Source organism: Parambassis ranga, unplaced genomic scaffold (genome assembly GCF_900634625.1).
Source record: "Parambassis ranga unplaced genomic scaffold, fParRan2.1 scaffold_37_arrow_ctg1, whole genome shotgun sequence".
In the NCBI taxonomy this organism is placed as follows: domain Eukaryota; kingdom Metazoa; phylum Chordata; class Actinopteri; family Ambassidae; genus Parambassis; species Parambassis ranga.
Genome location: NW_021144804.1, coordinates 812,928 through 831,641, shown reverse-complemented (window position 1 = coordinate 831,641; position 18,714 = coordinate 812,928). Strand labels below are relative to the sequence as shown.

General features: G+C 42.7%; 2 non-coding genes across 2 annotated transcripts; both read right to left on the bottom strand.

Annotated features, from left to right (window-relative positions):
* Positions 1-4,217: 4,217 nt before the first annotated feature.
* On the bottom strand, positions 4,218-4,290 carry trnam-cau (transfer RNA methionine (anticodon CAU)). The gene has a single exon. It is a non-coding gene; the product is annotated as a tRNA-Met (tRNA).
* A 652-nt stretch (positions 4,291-4,942) lies between these two features.
* On the bottom strand, positions 4,943-5,033 carry trnay-gua (transfer RNA tyrosine (anticodon GUA)). The gene is given in 2 exon segments: positions 4,943-4,978; positions 4,997-5,033. It is a non-coding gene; the product is annotated as a tRNA-Tyr (tRNA).
* Positions 5,034-18,714: the final 13,681 nt, after the last annotated feature.

Sequence of the window (18,714 nt, the reverse complement as noted above, 5' to 3'; positions counted from 1 at the left end):
CTCACAGCAAGAACAAAGGGCTGTCAACCAGCCCCCCTCCGGCAGTCTCACAGTCGTTAGCCAGTCGTTAGACACACCTGGCCCAGGCAGCCATGGAAACATTTAGTGCTATTGTTTGTGAGTTTTACCCAGACCCACCCACTGAGGTCTGCAACCACATATAAACCATGTTTCCCCACCAAACAGTTAGAACTGATGAAGCTGCTTGGATGAGCAGCGAAACGTCTTCAAGAAAACTCTACAAGTCCAGACGCCTTGCTTCAATCTTCTCTACGTATTAACATATCATATTTTCACAGCAGTTTTAAGGTGTGTACATACTCCTAAAGGTTAAATTAATAATTTTTGTTGGTGCAGTAGTCAGCGCGCATATGAGAGATATTCTCACTAACATACTGCAATGTAGATGTCTTTGTTAAAAAAAGGACCATATTTCACTTGTTTCTGAGCAACCACAGCCGCAGTAGGCAGCGCGTCAGTCTCATAGGTTAAAAAGAGTAGTAGCCAGCACGTATACGAGACATATTGGAACTAACATGGGCACTGTATATGAAAAAAAGGCCTTAAACTTCCTGGTATTGTGTTCACAATGGTGGCATTGATCCCCAGCCTCTGCCACACAGTCTGTTCAGTGTGGGGCCCCTTAAGGTCTGTGTTCCACACATGCACAATGGGTAGGCAACCACCGGATTGTATAGTAAGCACTGACAGACACCTGCTTTTATGGTCATTTCCTCTGTAAATTAGCTTGTTGATGCTACTATGTAATATTATGTACCTGTAAATGGTGAGTGTGTGTACTCTTTATTCAATGCTGTCTCTAAAAGTTGTGCCCCGTGTGAGGGTTGAACTCACGACCTTCAGATTATGAGACTGATGCGCTGCCTACTGCGCCAACGAGGCCCAAAAAAAGGGACATATGGTCTTTTTTTTTTTTTTTAAACAAAGATCTACAGCAGGGGTCTCAAACTCAACTTACCCGGGGGGCGATGGGGGTCGAGGCTGGGTGAGGCTGGGCCGCATCAAGTATTCCACAAAAAAGCATTCAGATATTCCAAAATACAACTGGTCCGATCTTCTCAATCTTCCAGGTCAGAATAGGGATGCAAATTATCGAGGAATTCATTAATCGTAAACTGATATGCAGCGATTTCCCCTCAGTTTCACTAAGATTAAAAGCTAAACATTGTTTACTAAATAAAAACTGCATGTCATATTCCTTAATGAGTGATTTGCTGTACCATTGGGGTCAAACAGGCTGGTTTGTTTGTAGGTGATTTTGTGTTTACAGATGCAGAGCTAGCAAATTTTAAAAAGGCTCTATCGACTTGCTAAAGGTAAGATTTGACCAGTCAAGGATTCTAATGACTACATAACACATCCTTTATTACATAAACGTGTTGTAAACACATGTATTGAACAAATGCACTTCAGATAAAAAATCAAATCAGATAAAAATCATTGTGACATATATGTCACATCGGCCCTTTAGCCAAAAAAACAGTGAAAAAATGATGTGACATTATGATGAAACTCTCGAGGGTTAAAAGTCACTCCTTCGAGCCGGATTTGAAACAGCGACCTAAGGATTTCAGTTTTATTGTCTCACTACGGCCCTACGCTCTACCAACTGAGCTATCGAGGGTGGGCTGAAAAAGAAATGCCCGAGCAAAGCCGAGCGTTCATAGTTGACTCAAACACAGGTCATCTGTGCTTGATTTGAAAGTCAGGAATGTGGATTGGATTTGTGTGTTCATAAAGACCTGAAAAAAATCAGACAAGATTTTCATTATCCTGGAATGCAGCTTAAGACTTTGTGGCAGTATGACCACTTTACATCTTGACCATACTAGAATAGAATAGAATAGAATAGAATAGAATAGAATAGAATATAGACTTTGAGGCAAGGCGTCTGGACTTGTAGAGTTTTCTTGAAGACGTTTCGCTGCTCATCCAAGCAGCTTCATCAGTTCTAACTGTTTGGTGGGAAACATGGTTTATATGTGGTTGCAGACCTCAGTGGGTGGGTCTGGGTCAAACTTAGAAACAATAGCACTAAATGTTTCCATAATTACCTGTGATGATCTGGCAGGTGTGTCTAACGACTGGCTAACGACTATGAAACTGCCGGAGGGGGGCTGGTTGACAGCCCTTTGTTCTTGCTGTGAGTATGTGCAAACTTCCTGGGAATGGATGGAATCACTGCATTGTATGCTTCCTGGGGAAGCCAATCCATGCCTGTATGGACTCCCCAAGACTCACAAGGAAGGAGTCCCCCTCAGACCCATCGTCAGCAGCACAAACTCAGTCACATACAACATGGCTAAGCACTTGGCTGAACTCCTGACACCACTGGTAGGACTTTGTGAACAAGGTGGAGAAGATCCAAATGGACCCAGACGACACTATGGCCTCATTTGATGTCACCTCCCTGTTCACCTGCATCCCTACATCAGAAGCCACAGAGATGGTAAGGACGTGCCTCACACAAGACAGCACACTCAAGGAAAGAACCAACCTCACGCCAGACCACATCTGTGACCTGCTGGACCTCTGCCTGACCACCACTTATTTCCAGTACAATGGGAACTTTTACAGACAGAAGCACGGCTGTGCGATGGGATCATCTGTGTCTCCTATTGTGGCCAACCTCTACATGGAAGAAGTGGAGAGAAGAGCCTTGAGTTCCTTTTCTGGAACCACCCCCACCCACTGGTTTAGATATGTGGATGACACCTGGGTGACCAATGAAGTGCAACGGTTCACAGAACACATCAACGCAGTGGACAACAACATCAAGTTCACTCGGGAGGACATCAGGGAGAACAATCTGGCCTTCTTGGACTGCACAGTACATATTGAGGACAGGAGCCTCAACATGGAAGTGTGCAGGAAACCCACACACACGGACCAGTACCTGTTGTTTGATTCACACCACCCACTGGAACACAAACTGGGAGTCATCAGGACCCTGCAGCACAGAGCACAAACTGTACTAACCAGCTCAGTGGGGAAGAAGAAGGAGCAACACCACATCAGGAAGGCCCTGCAAACCTGTGGCTACCCGAAGTGGGCACTCATCAAAGCCACTAAAACAAGACCCCCCAACAACAAGAAGAAGCACAACAACCGGCGGAGAAAGAACATCTCCATTCCATATGTGTCAGGAGTATCAGAGAAACTCTGCAGGATCTTCAAAGGACACTCCTTTGAGGACAACAATGTCCACATTTTAGACAGGGAGGAAAGGTGGTATGAAAGAGGAGTCAAGGAAGCATCTATGTTAAGCTGGAAAAACCTTCCCTTAACAGAGGTGGTGGCCTCAGACATCATCTTTCTACCACATACAATACAGTGATTCCATCCATTCCAGGAAGTTTGCACATACTCACAGCAAGAACAAAGGGCTGTCAACCAGCCCCCCTCCGGCAGTCTCACAGTCGTTAGCCAGTCGTTAGACACACCTGGCCCAGGCAGCCATGGAAACATTTAGTGCTATTGTTTGTGAGTTTTACCCAGACCCACCCACTGAGGTCTGCAACCACATATAAACCATGTTTCCCCACCAAACAGTTAGAACTGATGAAGCTGCTTGGATGAGCAGCGAAACGTCTTCAAGAAAACTCTACAAGTCCAGATGCCTTGCTTCAATCTTCTCTACGTATTAACATATCATATTTTCACAGCAGTTTTAAGGTGTGTACATACTCCTAAAGGTTAAATTAATAATTTTTGTTGGTGCAGTAGTCAGCGCGCATATGAGAGATATTCTCACTAACATACTGCAATGTAGATGTCTTTGTTAAAAAAAGGACCATATTTCACTTGTTTCTGAGCAACCACAGCCGCAGTAGGCAGCGCGTCAGTCTCATAGGTTAAAAAGAGTAGTAGCCAGCACGTATACGAGACATATTGGAACTAACATGGGCACTGTATATGAAAAAAAGGCCTTAAACTTCCTGGTATTGTGTTCACAATGGTGGCATTGATCCCCAGCCTCTGCCACACAGTCTGTTCAGTGTGGGGCCCCTTAAGGTCTGTGTTCCACACATGCACAATGGGTAGGCAACCACCGGATTGTATAGTAAGCACTGACAGACACCTGCTTTTATGGTCATTTCCTCTGTAAATTAGCTTGTTGATGCTACTATGTAATATTATGTACCTGTAAATGGTGAGTGTGTGTACTCTTTATTCAATGCTGTCTCTAAAAGTTGTGCCCCGTGTGAGGGTTGAACTCACGACCTTCAGATTATGAGACTGACGCGCTGCCTACTGCGCCAACGAGGCCCAAAAAAAGGGACATATGGTCTTTTTTTTTTTTTTTTAAACAAAGATCTACAGCAGGGGTCTCAAACTCAACTTACCCGGGGGGCGATGGGGGTCGAGGCTGGGTGAGGCTGGGCCGCATCAAGTATTCCACAAAAAAGCATTCAGATATTCCAAAATACAACTGGTCCGATCTTCTCAATCTTCCCGGTCAGAATAGGGATGCAAATTATCGAGGAATTCATTAATCGTAAACTGATATGCAGCGATTTCCCCTCAGTTTCACTAAGATTAAAAGCTAAACATTGTTTACTAAATAAAAACTGCATGTCATATTCCTTAATGAGTGATTTGCTGTACCATTGGGGTCAAACAGGCTGGTTTGTTTGTAGGTGATTTTGTGTTTACAGATGCAGAGCTAGCAAATTTTAAAAAGGCTCTATCGACTTGCTAAAGGTAAGATTTGACCAGTCAAGGATTCTAATGACTACATAACACATCCTTTATTACATAAACGTGTTGTAAACACATGTATTGAACAAATGCACTTCAGATAAAAAATCAAATCAGATAAAAATCATTGTGACATATATGTCACATCGGCCCTTTAGCCAAAAAACCAGTGAAAAAATGATGTGACATTATGATGAAACTCTCGAGGGTTAAAAGTCACTCCTTCGAGCCGGATTTGAACCAGCGACCTAAGGATTTCAGTTTTATTGTCTCACTACAGTCCTCCGCTCTACCAACTGAGCTATCGAAGGGCGGGCTGAGAAAGAAATGCCCGAGCACAGCCGAGCGTTCATAGTTGACTCAAACACAGGTCATCTGTGCTTGATTTGAAAGTCAGGAATGTGGATTGGATTTGTGTGTTCATAAAGACCTGAAAAAAATCAGACAAGATTTTCATTATCCTGGAATGCAGCTTAAGACTTTGTGGCAGTATGACCACTTTACATCTTGACCATACTAGAATAGAATAGAATAGAATAGAATATATACTTTGATACTCTCACAACGCTCCTCAAGGTAAAACGTCTCTAAGATGTCAAACTTGTGCAAAATATTGTCCATAACCAGATCAAAAGTGTTTTTTTTCTTTGTCAGAACCTGAATGTTTATTATTATTTCTGTTTATTAGAACTTTAATGTTGGTTTAGGTCCTTTGGTTGTTCCAGGGTTTAGATCTTTCCATCAACACATTAGTCAGGGCTCTTGAGAGCAGGTATGGACTGGCCATCTGGCATACCGGGCAATGCCCAGTGGACCACATTTTTGGGTTGGGGATGGCATAATGTAATCAAAAGTTAGGGCTGAAACAAACCGGTATTTTGGTACTCAGATACTCGCCGATTATTTTTGCGATTATTCAAGTACTCGGATCACGCGTAAATGTCATCGTTTTCCCAATAGAAACAGCTGCAGCGTCAATGCTTCAGTCTAGGGCTGGGCGATAAAAATGATAACGATAATTATCGCGATATAACTTTTTTCAATAACAATATGACAAAAGTTCGATAATGCTCAATAAATGTGTACACGTTGTGTGACGCTGCACATGCGCATTGCATGCTGGGCTCTCGAGTGCTACATGTGGAGCTGCACCGTCACTGTGAGGAGCTGTGACTTGGAGGAGTGGTGAGAGAAAAATTAACAGCACAGACAACGTGGAAGACACAAAACGTCTGTAGTGTGGAGATATTTTGGCTGTTTTGTTTTTGTTTGTTTAAATTATACCTAAAGCACTTAGACCTTGCACATGCAGCCACGCTACTTTTTTATGTTTTATAACATTATGTGTTTTATTATTATGTGTTTTATAATATTCGAAGTCGACAAAAGCATGTTTTACAAAGTCGCTTACGGTTCAACTTTTGTTTTCTCCGAAAAGAGGACACTTTAGGCTTTCTATTAGTATACTCCGCCATGTCTCTGTCTTGTTTACAGGCTGTGTCTATGGGAAAGTCAGTGTCCAATCGGACGATGGAACAAGATCACAAGGTGCTCAAACTCCAATTGTAGAGCTTTCCGCTCTCACATGGTATATCAAAGATGGTTGATTCGACAGGAGACGTATCACCCCTGACTAGCTGGGTCGTCTACACGGTTGAAAAGCAGCTCTGAATGCAATAATAGATGCGTACCCGACCGTTATCTCAGCTGGAATGTCATCAAAGTCAATAGAGCGAATCGCACATTTTTTGCTTATAGTGTAATAAATTTGTATGGGTTATGGTTCTACTTTTTAGTACAAAGATATAGCATGTAATATTGATTTTATGGAGATTTTATTAAGAGATATACACCTTAGTTTTTTGAAGAATTGGTCATGTCATGTTTTGACAAATAAAGAGAAGCTTAACACCACAATTAACCATCTGGTTTCTACAAACTGTTCTCCTCTAAATGTGAAATAAATATAGATTTTACTTATCGTGTTAATTATCAATATCGACTGATATGGAAATAAATTATCATGATACATTTTTGCCATATCGCTCAGCCCTACTTCACACCGCAACCTCCTCCATACCCGGCGCCAAAACCGTGTGTCTATGTGTCCGACCTGCAAACTGCTCACTCGCGTTTCGAACCCAGGACCTCTTGAACCCAAAACACTGATCATCCCACTGCACCACAAGAGAATCATTCTCAATGATGTCACTAACGAGTCGTCGAATGCTAAATTAGTTATCAATGCATTTTGCATTGGAATATTACTCGAGTAATCGTTGCAGCCCTAAAAAAAGTACATCATAGATATTTTCTATCAACCACAATGGTATTTGAGATGTTAGTATTAGTATTAGTATTAAATAACAATGTTGGTGATATAGCAGTATACAAAAGGGGTACTGGGAAACTCACTCTAAGCTTGAACTTGAAAACTTGAGAGCTCTGCTTTGTGTCCATTTGTTCCTCCAGTTCTCCCTCAACAACATGACTGTAAGGAGAAAGAGATCCTGTCTGACCAGCAGCTCTGTAACCAGGAAAAAAAATCCAGTCTGGACCATTTTGCACCGTTTGTCATCCAATACAAAGAAGAGCTCAACCATCAGGACCCACTGCTGACACCTGAGATAAAGTTACACAGAACAGGTAAGTGAAACTGCAAACAAGCAGTGAATCCAGTGACTCATGCAGGATCCTATTCAGTTCTGTGCAACGTTTATATTAAGCTTAATGATCAAAACTGTTAAACATGTTTTCTTGTTCTAACCCTTTAGATCTCACTCAACAACACAATTTTAAGGAGAAAGAGCGGATTCTAGCTGACCAGCAGCTCTGTAACCAGAACAGGAACAGCAGCCTGGATTGGGAGGAACCAGAACTCCCACAGGTTAGAAAGGAACCGCATGTTCTCTCCAGCAGTCATGAGGAAGAGCAGCATGAACCGAGAGAGGAGACTGAGCCCTCTATATTGACTGTTGCTAATGAAAGGAACTATATTGAACTAGAACTAAGCTGTGACAGGATTGTCTCTCACAACTCTCCTCCAGGAAAAAAATCTGTAAAATGTAAACCTGGTAGAAAAGGTGAGAAGCCATTTTCTTGCAGCACATGTGGCAAATGCTTTTGTCGAAATCATGACTTAGCTATTCACATGAGAACCCACACAGGTGAGAAACCACATTGTTGCAAAACATGTGGGAAATGTTTTACTCAAAATGGTAGTTTAACTGCCCACATGAGAACCCACACAAGTGAGAAACCACATTCTTGCAAAACATGTGGGAAATGTTTTACTCAAAATGGTAGTTTAACTGTCCACATGAGAACCCACACAGGTGAGAAACCACATTCTTGCAAAACATGTGGGAAATGCTTTACTCAAAATGGTAGTTTAACTGCCCACATGAGAACCCACATAGGTGAGAAACCATTTTCTTGCAAAACATGTGACAAATGTTTCAGTCAAAAAAGTAACTTAACTTTCCATATGAGAACTCACAGATGAGAAGCCATTTTCTTGCAAATTATGGTGGAAATGTTTTAGACAAAATAGTGTTTTAACTGTCCACAAGAGAACCCACACAAATAAGTTAAGTGTTTGCCAAACAGGTGTGACCAACTGAACTATTTGTTTAATGTTCTTTGGTAGGTTTTATTTCTGTGTACTATTGAATGTAAACTGACAGCTGAGATCTGTCATGTTGATTTGTGTGTATGTCGAAAAAACATTTTTTTATGCAACCAGTTCAATGAATTGGTTTCCTGAATGAATTGTTAAATAATTTATATAAAACTATGTTTTTTTTTATTTTAGATACTTTAGTAATCCCAGAGGGAAATTCTTTAAGGCTGCTGTCAAGCAGTGTCATACAATGACTAGCAAGGTGCGCCACAGGCTAGGGTGAAGTGTTTTGCCCAAAGACACACAACATTGACTTTAGGGAGGAGTTGGGATTGAACCACCAACCTTCCGGTTATTGGACAACCCTGCTATACCACTGTGGCGCTGCTGCCCCGAAAACACAAAGGCACTGCTGGGATTTGAACCCAGGGTCTCTGTGATGGAGGTAAAGCATGCTGGGACATGTTCAATCAATTGTACTGCATTTCTGCAGTATCATTTCCTTAACATAGCATGTAACACTTGATAGCCCTGATTGTCTGTAGACAGTTGTCAATTAATAAATTCAAATTAATTCTATAATACCTGACTTATTTTTCTACGAAGGTTTGAATTTTGAGACTGTTTAAACAAGAGAGAAAAGTGTGACAATGTGCTGCTATGTGGTGGCAGGGCAGCAAGTAGGTGGGCCCTGGTAAGAAAAAGAGGGGCTGCCCAGCTGTAGCAGTGGTGTAAAACAGCTGACCCTGGCGAGACAGGGGGCTAACCCGGCACAAGTAGGCACACACACGGCCAGGTGCCATGGATGGACAGTGGCAGAAGATTAAAAGATGAGTAGCAGTCAAGGAGGGGCTTGATGGCTTTAGAAGGAAGGGATTATGCCTTGTTTTTGCAACCGGTTGCTGACTCAGGTCTTCTCGTATCATTTTTGATCTGCAATAAAGACTCTGACTCTGAGTTTGCCTGTCTACAGTTGTCTTTGTGACTGTTGGTTTTGTAGATGTGAGCTTTATTGACCTCAGTTCTCATATTTCAAAAGAATGTACAGAACAACAACAATTTGTTATATCTTTCATCATTATTTCAGGTGAGGGAAATGAGGAAATAGTTCTTAGAAACGACACAATTTATTAGCCTCTGTCTAGCAACTTGGCAGAGCTCAACTCATCCTCATACAGGGGCATACTCAACATTACATGCTTACGTACAACGTAACTATGGTTACCCGTAGGGACCAAAATACATAACAATTTGGACTACTGGTAAATGATGGCTTTAGAGGACCTGCACAGCTCAGCTGAAATCATTCAGACCTCAGTGCTACATATGATGGTATCATTTGATGGACTGTGTAGTCCTGTTTGGATGTCAGATTTTATAAGGTCCATAGCTTCTGTTTTACAATGTGTTATTTTTGGCCCACAAGCTAAACAGAACCAGAAGTGCAAAAATTGACTGATGAAAATGATATTGAGCATTTCCTTACCTCTTTTCACATCTGACAACATAATTTCACAGACACTTTGTGATGAAATGACGTCAGCACAGTGTGTGTAGTGTGTACTTGTAACATCAGCTAGACCCATGTAGAAGGCAGATGTGGACTTTTGTTCAATAAGTGTCTTTGACTGCTGAGATTTTCAAACAGGTCTCTGAATAATAGGAGGAGGATCCTGCTGTGAGCTCCACTGGAGACACTGCTGCTGCTTCTTACTTCTTGGACCACCCGTTATTAATACATTGTGTTGAACAGGTGTACATAATAAAGTGTCTGCTGGGTGTAATGTTGTTATTACTCCCATCAGTGTTTTACAAAATCTTCTCATATGTCCTGTTTATTTCTGTTACCAAAAAAGTCCAAACAAAACAACAGTGTGTTTGGGAGGTCTCACAGCTTGTTCTCCTCCTCTGAGCACAACTTTTTTTCTGGGGTCATATTTAAATACTGTTGTGTGATTGGTCAGAATTTTGGAGTGGGTGTAGTGATTGGGGAAAAGTGGAAAAGCCTCTCCACTAACTGAGAATCCACACAGGTCAAACAGTACTGTCTGCCAGACCTGTGGTTCAGTCTATTATCATGCTAGGCGCACGTACACGCCCACCTCTCTGAACATTATCAGCTTGTTACACATTAAGGAAACTGGTGTTTGGGCAAAAAAGCAAAACCATGGAATCATGAATAGTATCAACAAATCTTCCTCCTCCTCCTGAAATGACTGCAAACCTGATGCTCAGCTTCTTTGTCTCCAGGAGTCCTAATTCAAAGGGACTGTTTTCATTTGTTGATGTTTACATGTAGAATGTGTGATTTATGATGCTGCTGCTCAGATGTTTTCATGATGTTTTACCACGATTAAAGAACACGGTGATGTAGTGACTTGTTATATTTAATGTAAGTACTAAATGGTATTAAATACTAAAGTGTGGAATGAGAAGAGACTCATGTGTCTGCATGTCAGTAACACAAAAGAACAGCTTAGCAGAACGGTTGTCATGTGATTGAGGTTTGACTGAGAGCTTGTTCATATGAATCAATGAATTGCTAAGAATGTGAATCAAATAAGAATGAATTTTGGAAAACAGTATTTTCTTTAAATACACAGCAAAAATAAACAAATAGCATGCAGACATGAAAGAAATGACACACTGCTGTAACAATGGCTGCTTCCTCTCACACAGCCACCCTGTGCTTCTGTGTTGGTCGTCAGCCATTACGGGGACATTTGATTTCTTCCCCAGGATCCTCCACTAACAGCTGCTCAGCATCAATCCGAGTAAGAAAAAACACAGTGTTTAGTTGTATGTGTGACACATCACGTGTGAAATGATTTGTCCTGTCAATAGTTATCTTCTTCTCTGACAGCCGTCGTTGGAGGGCCTCGTTCAGTTCTCTCAGTTATTCTTCGTTCTCGTGTAACTGCTGTGTAAGAAGAGCCATTTCCTTTTCCATGGCCTCGAGTTTAAGAGCACGTCTTGTTAATATGTCCACAACTTTACATTCAATCTCTACAAGTTGCCTGCGGAGGTCCTCCCTGGATACAGCAGGGTCACAACAGCTGTCCTATAACACACACATGCACGTTAGTGTGATGACAAAAACAATCATTTTAGACATTTTACTGAAGTTTGAGGTTGAAATAACTCACCATGAGACGTTGGATGAGCTGCATAACCTCTCAGGAGACTCTAATTCTTCTAGTGAGAAGTCCATTATCTATGAGGACACACCAGGAAGATCCTGAAGCCGAGTGTGTAACAATTTACATCGTAACAGCTCAGAGTGAAAACAACATGAAACTGAAGTTGTGCACATGATTGTGATCAAACAGTGGAATAAAACTCAGTGTTCAGTAAATTAGAAAGCACAGAGGCAACAGTCACAGGTCCACAGGGACCAGGGTCAGGATGAGGTCTACATCTGGGTTTGGATTTCACATGATAACACTGTGCCCAGTTACACATTGAAACTTGAAATAATAACACAAAACAGTGAGGGACACTTCCTGCACTTTTGGACATTAAACAGTGAACAGTGCAGCTTTCTGAATAAAGTACACTGTCTGATGATGGAGCTGTCCTCTGTGTCCTTACTGCAGGTGGACTCTGTAGCTCTCAGCACTGCTTCACCTTTCAGACAAACTTTCTACTGCCTCTATAATCTAACCAACATTGCATGGAAACACTAGCAAACCTCTGGTAGCTGTGTCATGTTATTTTAGACCCTGTTCACACAGATTCGCTGGAGTCTGGCTAAGCTCTGAACGCAAATGCAGCTAGCGACTCCCGCTAGCACCGTCAAACTTCCAGGTTCACAGGGAGGGTATCCAGGCTGCGTACAAAAACACTAGAAAGGAATAAACTAGTTACACTAACCAGGGACTCACATTTCTAACTTTACATGCAGTTCTAGAGGAAAAGACCAGAATAATGCAGAGCTGCTGAAACTTACTGTAGTCCTGCTGCAGTGGATCCACACGTCCTGCTGGAGAGTTGTCTGTAGCAGTCAGACACACACTGACTCGTACTGTTAGATTCACTGAGAGGAAGTTTATATTTCACTTTGAAGCTCCGCCCTCTGTTTGTATCAACCCCCTCCCACCAACATGGAGGCCATGCTGGCACCATGTTGGCACAGAAAATGGCACATTGTTTACATGAATAATAGTTGTGTATCGTTGTATATTTAGTCAGGTCATGTCAGGACTTTGTCCTGTGTAACTGCACTGATGTTGAGTTCAAACTGATTTGTGGGCATTTTCTAAGAATCACCAACCAGAAGTGAAACAATCAGTGTAAGTGTGAGGATTTAGCTGCAGCTGAGTCACAGGGTGGACCCGAAGCAGCTCAGTGCGTCATTGGTCACTGCTGAAGATGACATGAACTGTCTGAAGTCACACAGTCTGCTGGTTTGTTGTGCTGCTGTTGTGTTGTGTAAAATTTGGACTGTCAGGTGAGTGCTTACCCAGGCTGGGCAGACATGTTGGATTTTGTTCAACAACTGACAACATAAATTATGAACACAAAGAAAAATCAGTGTGTTATCTAAAATAGAAAAACACAGACGTTCAGAGAGTTCCTCAGTTTGTCTGTTTATCGCCGTCTTTGTGTGAACGTGGTTTGAGTCTAACAGGCAGGATCCAGGAGGAAAGTCAGCTTTGTGAGTAAAGCTGGATCCATACTCCGCGAGACAAAGACATTTTTCCCCCCTGCAGACATTACGCCTACAAAATGACGTCATTTTTTGTCTCTGACCGCCCGCTGATCCGCACTCTTGTGCACAGGGTCCGGGCTGAACTTTGTCTTTCAAGGCTGTGTGGCAACCATGCTGTGATTGGTCGGAATTTATTGTGGGCGTGATGAAAGTGGAGAAGCGCAAGACACTCTCCAGGTATATAGGTAGGTGTATAAACAGCACTGATTCAACAGATTTAGATAAGACCATACCGGTTTTGCATGATGAGCAATAAAAGAAAGAAAGAAAGGCAAGTCAGTGATTTGTCACCAATAACTCCAGACAGCCATTCACACATACCAGATGGTGACTGTTATTACCATTCTATATACTCCAACATACCCGGGCATAATAGGCTCGTTAACAATGTCTGTATATCTTTGCTATTGTTACTTTTAATGTCGCATCTTCACAGCTCATCACCGGACAGTTTGAAGTATCGCAGGCACATTGGAACACAGTAGATGTGCAAATGTGGTCATAAAGGCACAAACACTGAATCTTTGCTATTGTTACTTTTAATGTCGCATTTTCACAACTCATCGCCGGACATCTCACGCTGTTGCAGGCACCCTCTCTCAGTAAAGTCTTTCCTTATAGTTTAGTGGGCGGGCCGTATGAGGAGTTCTGCACACACACGTCTCGCGGAGTATGGTACCTCAGTGCGGAAAAGACCTTTTTTTTTATCACTTACCACCCGTGGAGCGCGTTCTCCGCTCTTTGTCTCGCGGAGTATGGAACAGCCTTAAAGAAGTGATTGTGTATTCCTGCTTGATGCACTAAGCAGGCTAAATGCTACAGAAGTGGTAACTGTGTGTGATACATGTGTCGGGTTGTTGTGTTCATCATAGTGACAGCATCATTTGTCTTGTACACACTGTTGTTAGCAGTTGTGTGTAACATACAACATGTTTCTAGTGAAAACAGTTGTTGTGTGCTTGTGTTAGTAGAGCAGACATGATATATACATGATACATGTTATTGTTGACATGGTCAGCCTTCACTTCAGATGCAGGACCTGCATCGAGCCTGGTCAGTATCCAATGAGACATTTGACACAGATGGACATGATAAGAAGCTGCAGCTGTTTCACATTTGTCTCCTTTGTCCAGCTGATTAGCCGTTCACACTGGAACGTTAGCAGCAGCAGCTGATGTGCATTTGAATGGTGTCTGCACAGACACACTCTACATGGACACAATGCTGCTCATCATGTCAAAGATGTCTTTGTCTGTAGGACTGAGGACAGAAGGACACAATAGTTTCTGATGGAAATGTTTCTTCAGGACAGTCGGTCAAAGTGCAGTACATAACACAACAGTACCACACAGAGGTCAGACTGCAGCTGCAGCAATGTGTTGTGTAGCTGACCTTGTGTCTTAAATGTAGTTTAACAGAAGGCTGTGTAAATGCTCTTCTGCCATGATTCCAATCAAAGACTGTGACTGTCCTGTTAGTGTGGCCCCAGCCTCATTCACCCTCTGATGGAGACTCATGAAGCAGCTGCTCACTGCCTGTTCACCTGCAGTCAGTCATCAGATGGATCCATGCATGTACTTTAGCAGCTAGGAGTGTAAACAGCCCCATCTCCTCTGTCTTCTATTGGTTGTGGACTGTGTGGCTGCAGATGGTTTTTATTTGTTTATGGACAAAGTCAAAGGCTTCAAACACTTTCTGTCTAAAGTAACATTACTCATTGTAGACAATTACACTGAAATGATGCTTCTGCATTTGAATCCGCCAGCGTCCCTCAGGAGACCTCTCTGAGCTCATCCCGCCTCTTGAGGACGACTATTCTGATGAAGAAGACGAGGATGAGGGGGAGCCGTTCGGCTTGCAGGAATTCTTGGTGGCCTGGTGGGATGATGAAGACTTTCCTCCACTCTTTGGTCACAGGGAGTTTGGTGAGCAGGGGGAGGAGGTCGACGTGGAGGACTGGGACAGTGAGGATTCTGGCTATGGTAGCATGACCGATGACTCTGAACTCTCAGAGGATGAAGATGATAGGGATGACATGCAACCTCTGTCTCCCTTCCAGCAGGTCCTCTTGGAGGACGTCTGGGAGACGTGAGATTGACGATGATGTCTCCATCATTTCGGTCTCTGGTGTTCATGAGGTCGCTCCTGCCACTCCTCTGGTCCACTTTGACTTTGGAAGCTTTGGAAGCATCTCCCCTGAGGAGCCTGCTACCAAACGACCAAAGTTGGACCTGCCCCAGGACTCCATGCCCTCCACTTCAGGCCTCAGCTCCTCCTCAAACCGGAGACCCGCTCCGTCAGCCTCAGGCTTTGGTCCTAGATGGTCTTGTGACACTGGGATTGTCAACAATTTATCATATATATAAATGGTAAAAGAATAATTACTTGATGTAATGTTCATCTATGTATTTATATTGGATAATGATCACTGCTATTTGGGTCTTTTGTACTAAATGTGATGCCGTCTAGCTCCGCCCTGCTGAGCACATAAGTATAGGGTTATAGCCTGTGGGAACAAATAATTTATTTATAAACAGGCGCTAAAAGTTATAAGTTCATTCACAAGTATATACCTATATATACCTGGTAAAAAAAAGTTATTCATTCGGCGGAGAAGTTGACGTATTCTCTCAGACCCGGCACAGTTGGCCATTTTAAACTGTAAGTATGTCAACACTACACAACCTGCACAATAGGGTATTTACTTATACCCTAACCCTAATATACCCTTTGATGCGTGACTCGTCTCGCAGTTTTGAGTCAATCCACACATGTACATCAAATCGACCGGCTCGGTCTGGAATAGTGTGCTATGACTAGGCTTTGTTTTGGTAGTGATTGGACAGACGGTGTGTGAGAACCGCCCCCAAAACTAAACTGAATTCTTCCCATAGGAAATACAGGGAAAACAGCCAAGTTTGAACCGGCATGTGAACTGGCTTCTCTGATTACATCATCTAAGATGGCCGCTCCCATTAACAATGAATTGGGCTAATTTAAACCAATATAACTACACTGTTCAAGCCGCCAGTGGCTCATCATAACCTTTTGATCACTGACAGGTGAGCTGAATAACACTGATGACCTGGTTACCATGGTAACTCTCAGTGGATGGATATATGAGGCAGCAAGACAACATTTGTGTGTCTAACATGGACTGAGGGTCATGGTCTGGGTACTTCCTGGTTGTTGTTGTTGGTCTTTTTCTCCTTCTTTGTGTGTGAGTGAAGGGGTGAATGTTTACTGCTGTATTAGCTGCAGTACATATTCATGAAAGGATCTGATTCTTCAGCATTGAGCTGTGTGAGTGCTGCTATCAGGAAATCAGAGTTAAACAGTGAGAGCAGAAATCCCCCAGAGGGCTGGACCTGACTGCTGTCCTGATAAAGACATGAGCAGAGACATGAGGAGGACTGTCTGGAGGACACACAGAGTGGACATGGGTCACAGAGTGCTGCTGCTGTTTGTGTCTCTGCAGCATGGGCAGCTGCTCCTGCTCCACTCGTCACCGGCTGATTGTTCACACCTGTGATCAGTCATCAGCCAATCCTGCTGCAGCTTCCATCTAGTATATGTGTCCAATGGAAGCTGAGCAACATGTCAGCTACACACATAGAAACACTACACATAGTTTGTCAGCATGTATTATAACAATCCCCTCTTTTCCTCCTTCACCCGCTATCAGCAGGAAGGTTCTCCCTTATGAGCCGGGTCCTGCTCAAAGTTTCTTCTTGTTAAAAGGGATTTTTTGTCTTGCCACTGTAACCCAGGTTATTTGTACTTATGATGTATTTCTGTTTTTCTTTATTTTCTTCATTACGTACATTTTCCGAGTGTGCCTTGAACGCAGCACTGGCGAGCTTCCCGACAGGCAGGGCCGCTCGTGGCGTAGGCAGTATAGGACAATGCTAAGGGCGCCGTACATCCAGGGGGCGCCAGAAATGGAGCAAGACAAAAAGTGCAACTTCCACTAATCTTAAAACTAGTTGGTATCATGTCTTCAGAAAAGAACAAGGCCACATTAATTTAACTGCATAGCAAAGCCTACTAAGTAGTAGTAATAACAACAATAATAATAACAGCCTACTTTCTGAAGACCCCCCTCCTCCTCTGAATAATGGACTTTACCTGCTACACGGTGTTTTGATTGGTCAACAAGCCACAACATGTCAAAACGTCCCGAGCTGTCTGGTGCAGAGGAGGAAAATAGCAGAGAAGACAGAGGTAACGTTGCAGTAAAGATTATAAAAATTATATTATTTTGCTGTTGCAGAACGATGATTGATAACGTTATGAACAATTAGCATATCATGGTTTGCTAATCAATAAATAGCCAGCGCTATCTGCTAGTTTTAACGCCAGCTAATGTTATGGAGGGGTCTAGTTGTTATGGAAATAGTCGTGACACTCCCCATCACTCCTTCCTCAGGCAAACGTGTAAACGTATTCAGCGGGTCTTATAAAGTTAATTTACATGATTGTTTTCCCAGCTTGTAATAGTCCATCAGAATGCTCTACTTAGCTGTGAGCCTGTAGCTGTTTGTTGTGTTACAGTTCATATTGTCTAAAGTGTGCACATCAGTGTTAAAGTGCACATCATTAACGTCAGAGCATAACATTCCCACATGCTGTATTATACTGCAGCTTACTGAGTCTTTGCGTTCTGCTAATTAGCATTTCACTGTCGAAATTGACATTGTCACTAATATAATTTGTATATCAGATAAAGTACACTGTGTATTATACAGTATAGCAGGGGTGTCCAAACTACGGCCCGCGGTCGGATTTTCTATGGCCTGCGGCTTCTGTCTTAAAATGTGTTATTTTTGGCCCGCCAGCCAAACAGAGTAAATCACACAAAATCAACAGGCAATTCTTGTTTTTGTTTTTAACTCATTGTGTAAATCATGATTCTCTGAGCAGAACATGATCACTCCCTCTCTGTCTGCATCGTGGTGCGTCACGCGGTGCTGCAGGGCTTGGTTGTTGGTCACAGCTACGCAGAGGGCCTCGGAAGGTGCACAACACCGGTTCAGCACTTCGACACAATTCACCACAAGATTAAACATGCTTCTGCATACAGACTGCTATCAGAGAGTGTCTGTACAAGTTCTCCAAAACTACGGAGCCCCTCTGTGACATGGTAAAAAAGAAATAAATTGTGGCCACGAATTATGTATAACGTGCGCACCAAATATTGTTATTATTGGTTGTGTCGTGACCTTCCCTGGTCACCCCGGATTGTCACAGTCCGTCTTCTGTGATCAAAACATTGAGTGAAAGACAATACCCTGGGTTTTGTAGTTTCACCTTTTGCAAAAGGGAGAACACTCAGTGAACACAGGCCTTTCAGTCTGCTTCACTCCCCTCCATAAGTGTTCTGCCCCTTCCCTGGACACAGGCTCGTTTTATTGAAAGTTGAGGTACATTTGCATAACAGATAAACAGTTTGTCAAGACCCTCGTTGGTATTCCCATATTGGGACATGTTGCCCTTTTATCTCCACCTACTAATTATAATAATTGGTCTAACATATTTCTGTGAAACACTCTGTGTCACTCCTATGTTGGATGATTTACCTTATGTCCGTGGCTCCTAGTGCTTCGGCCTTCACCTCATCAAAGGGTTCCTCCCTAACTCTTTGTAAGAGTTATAGATG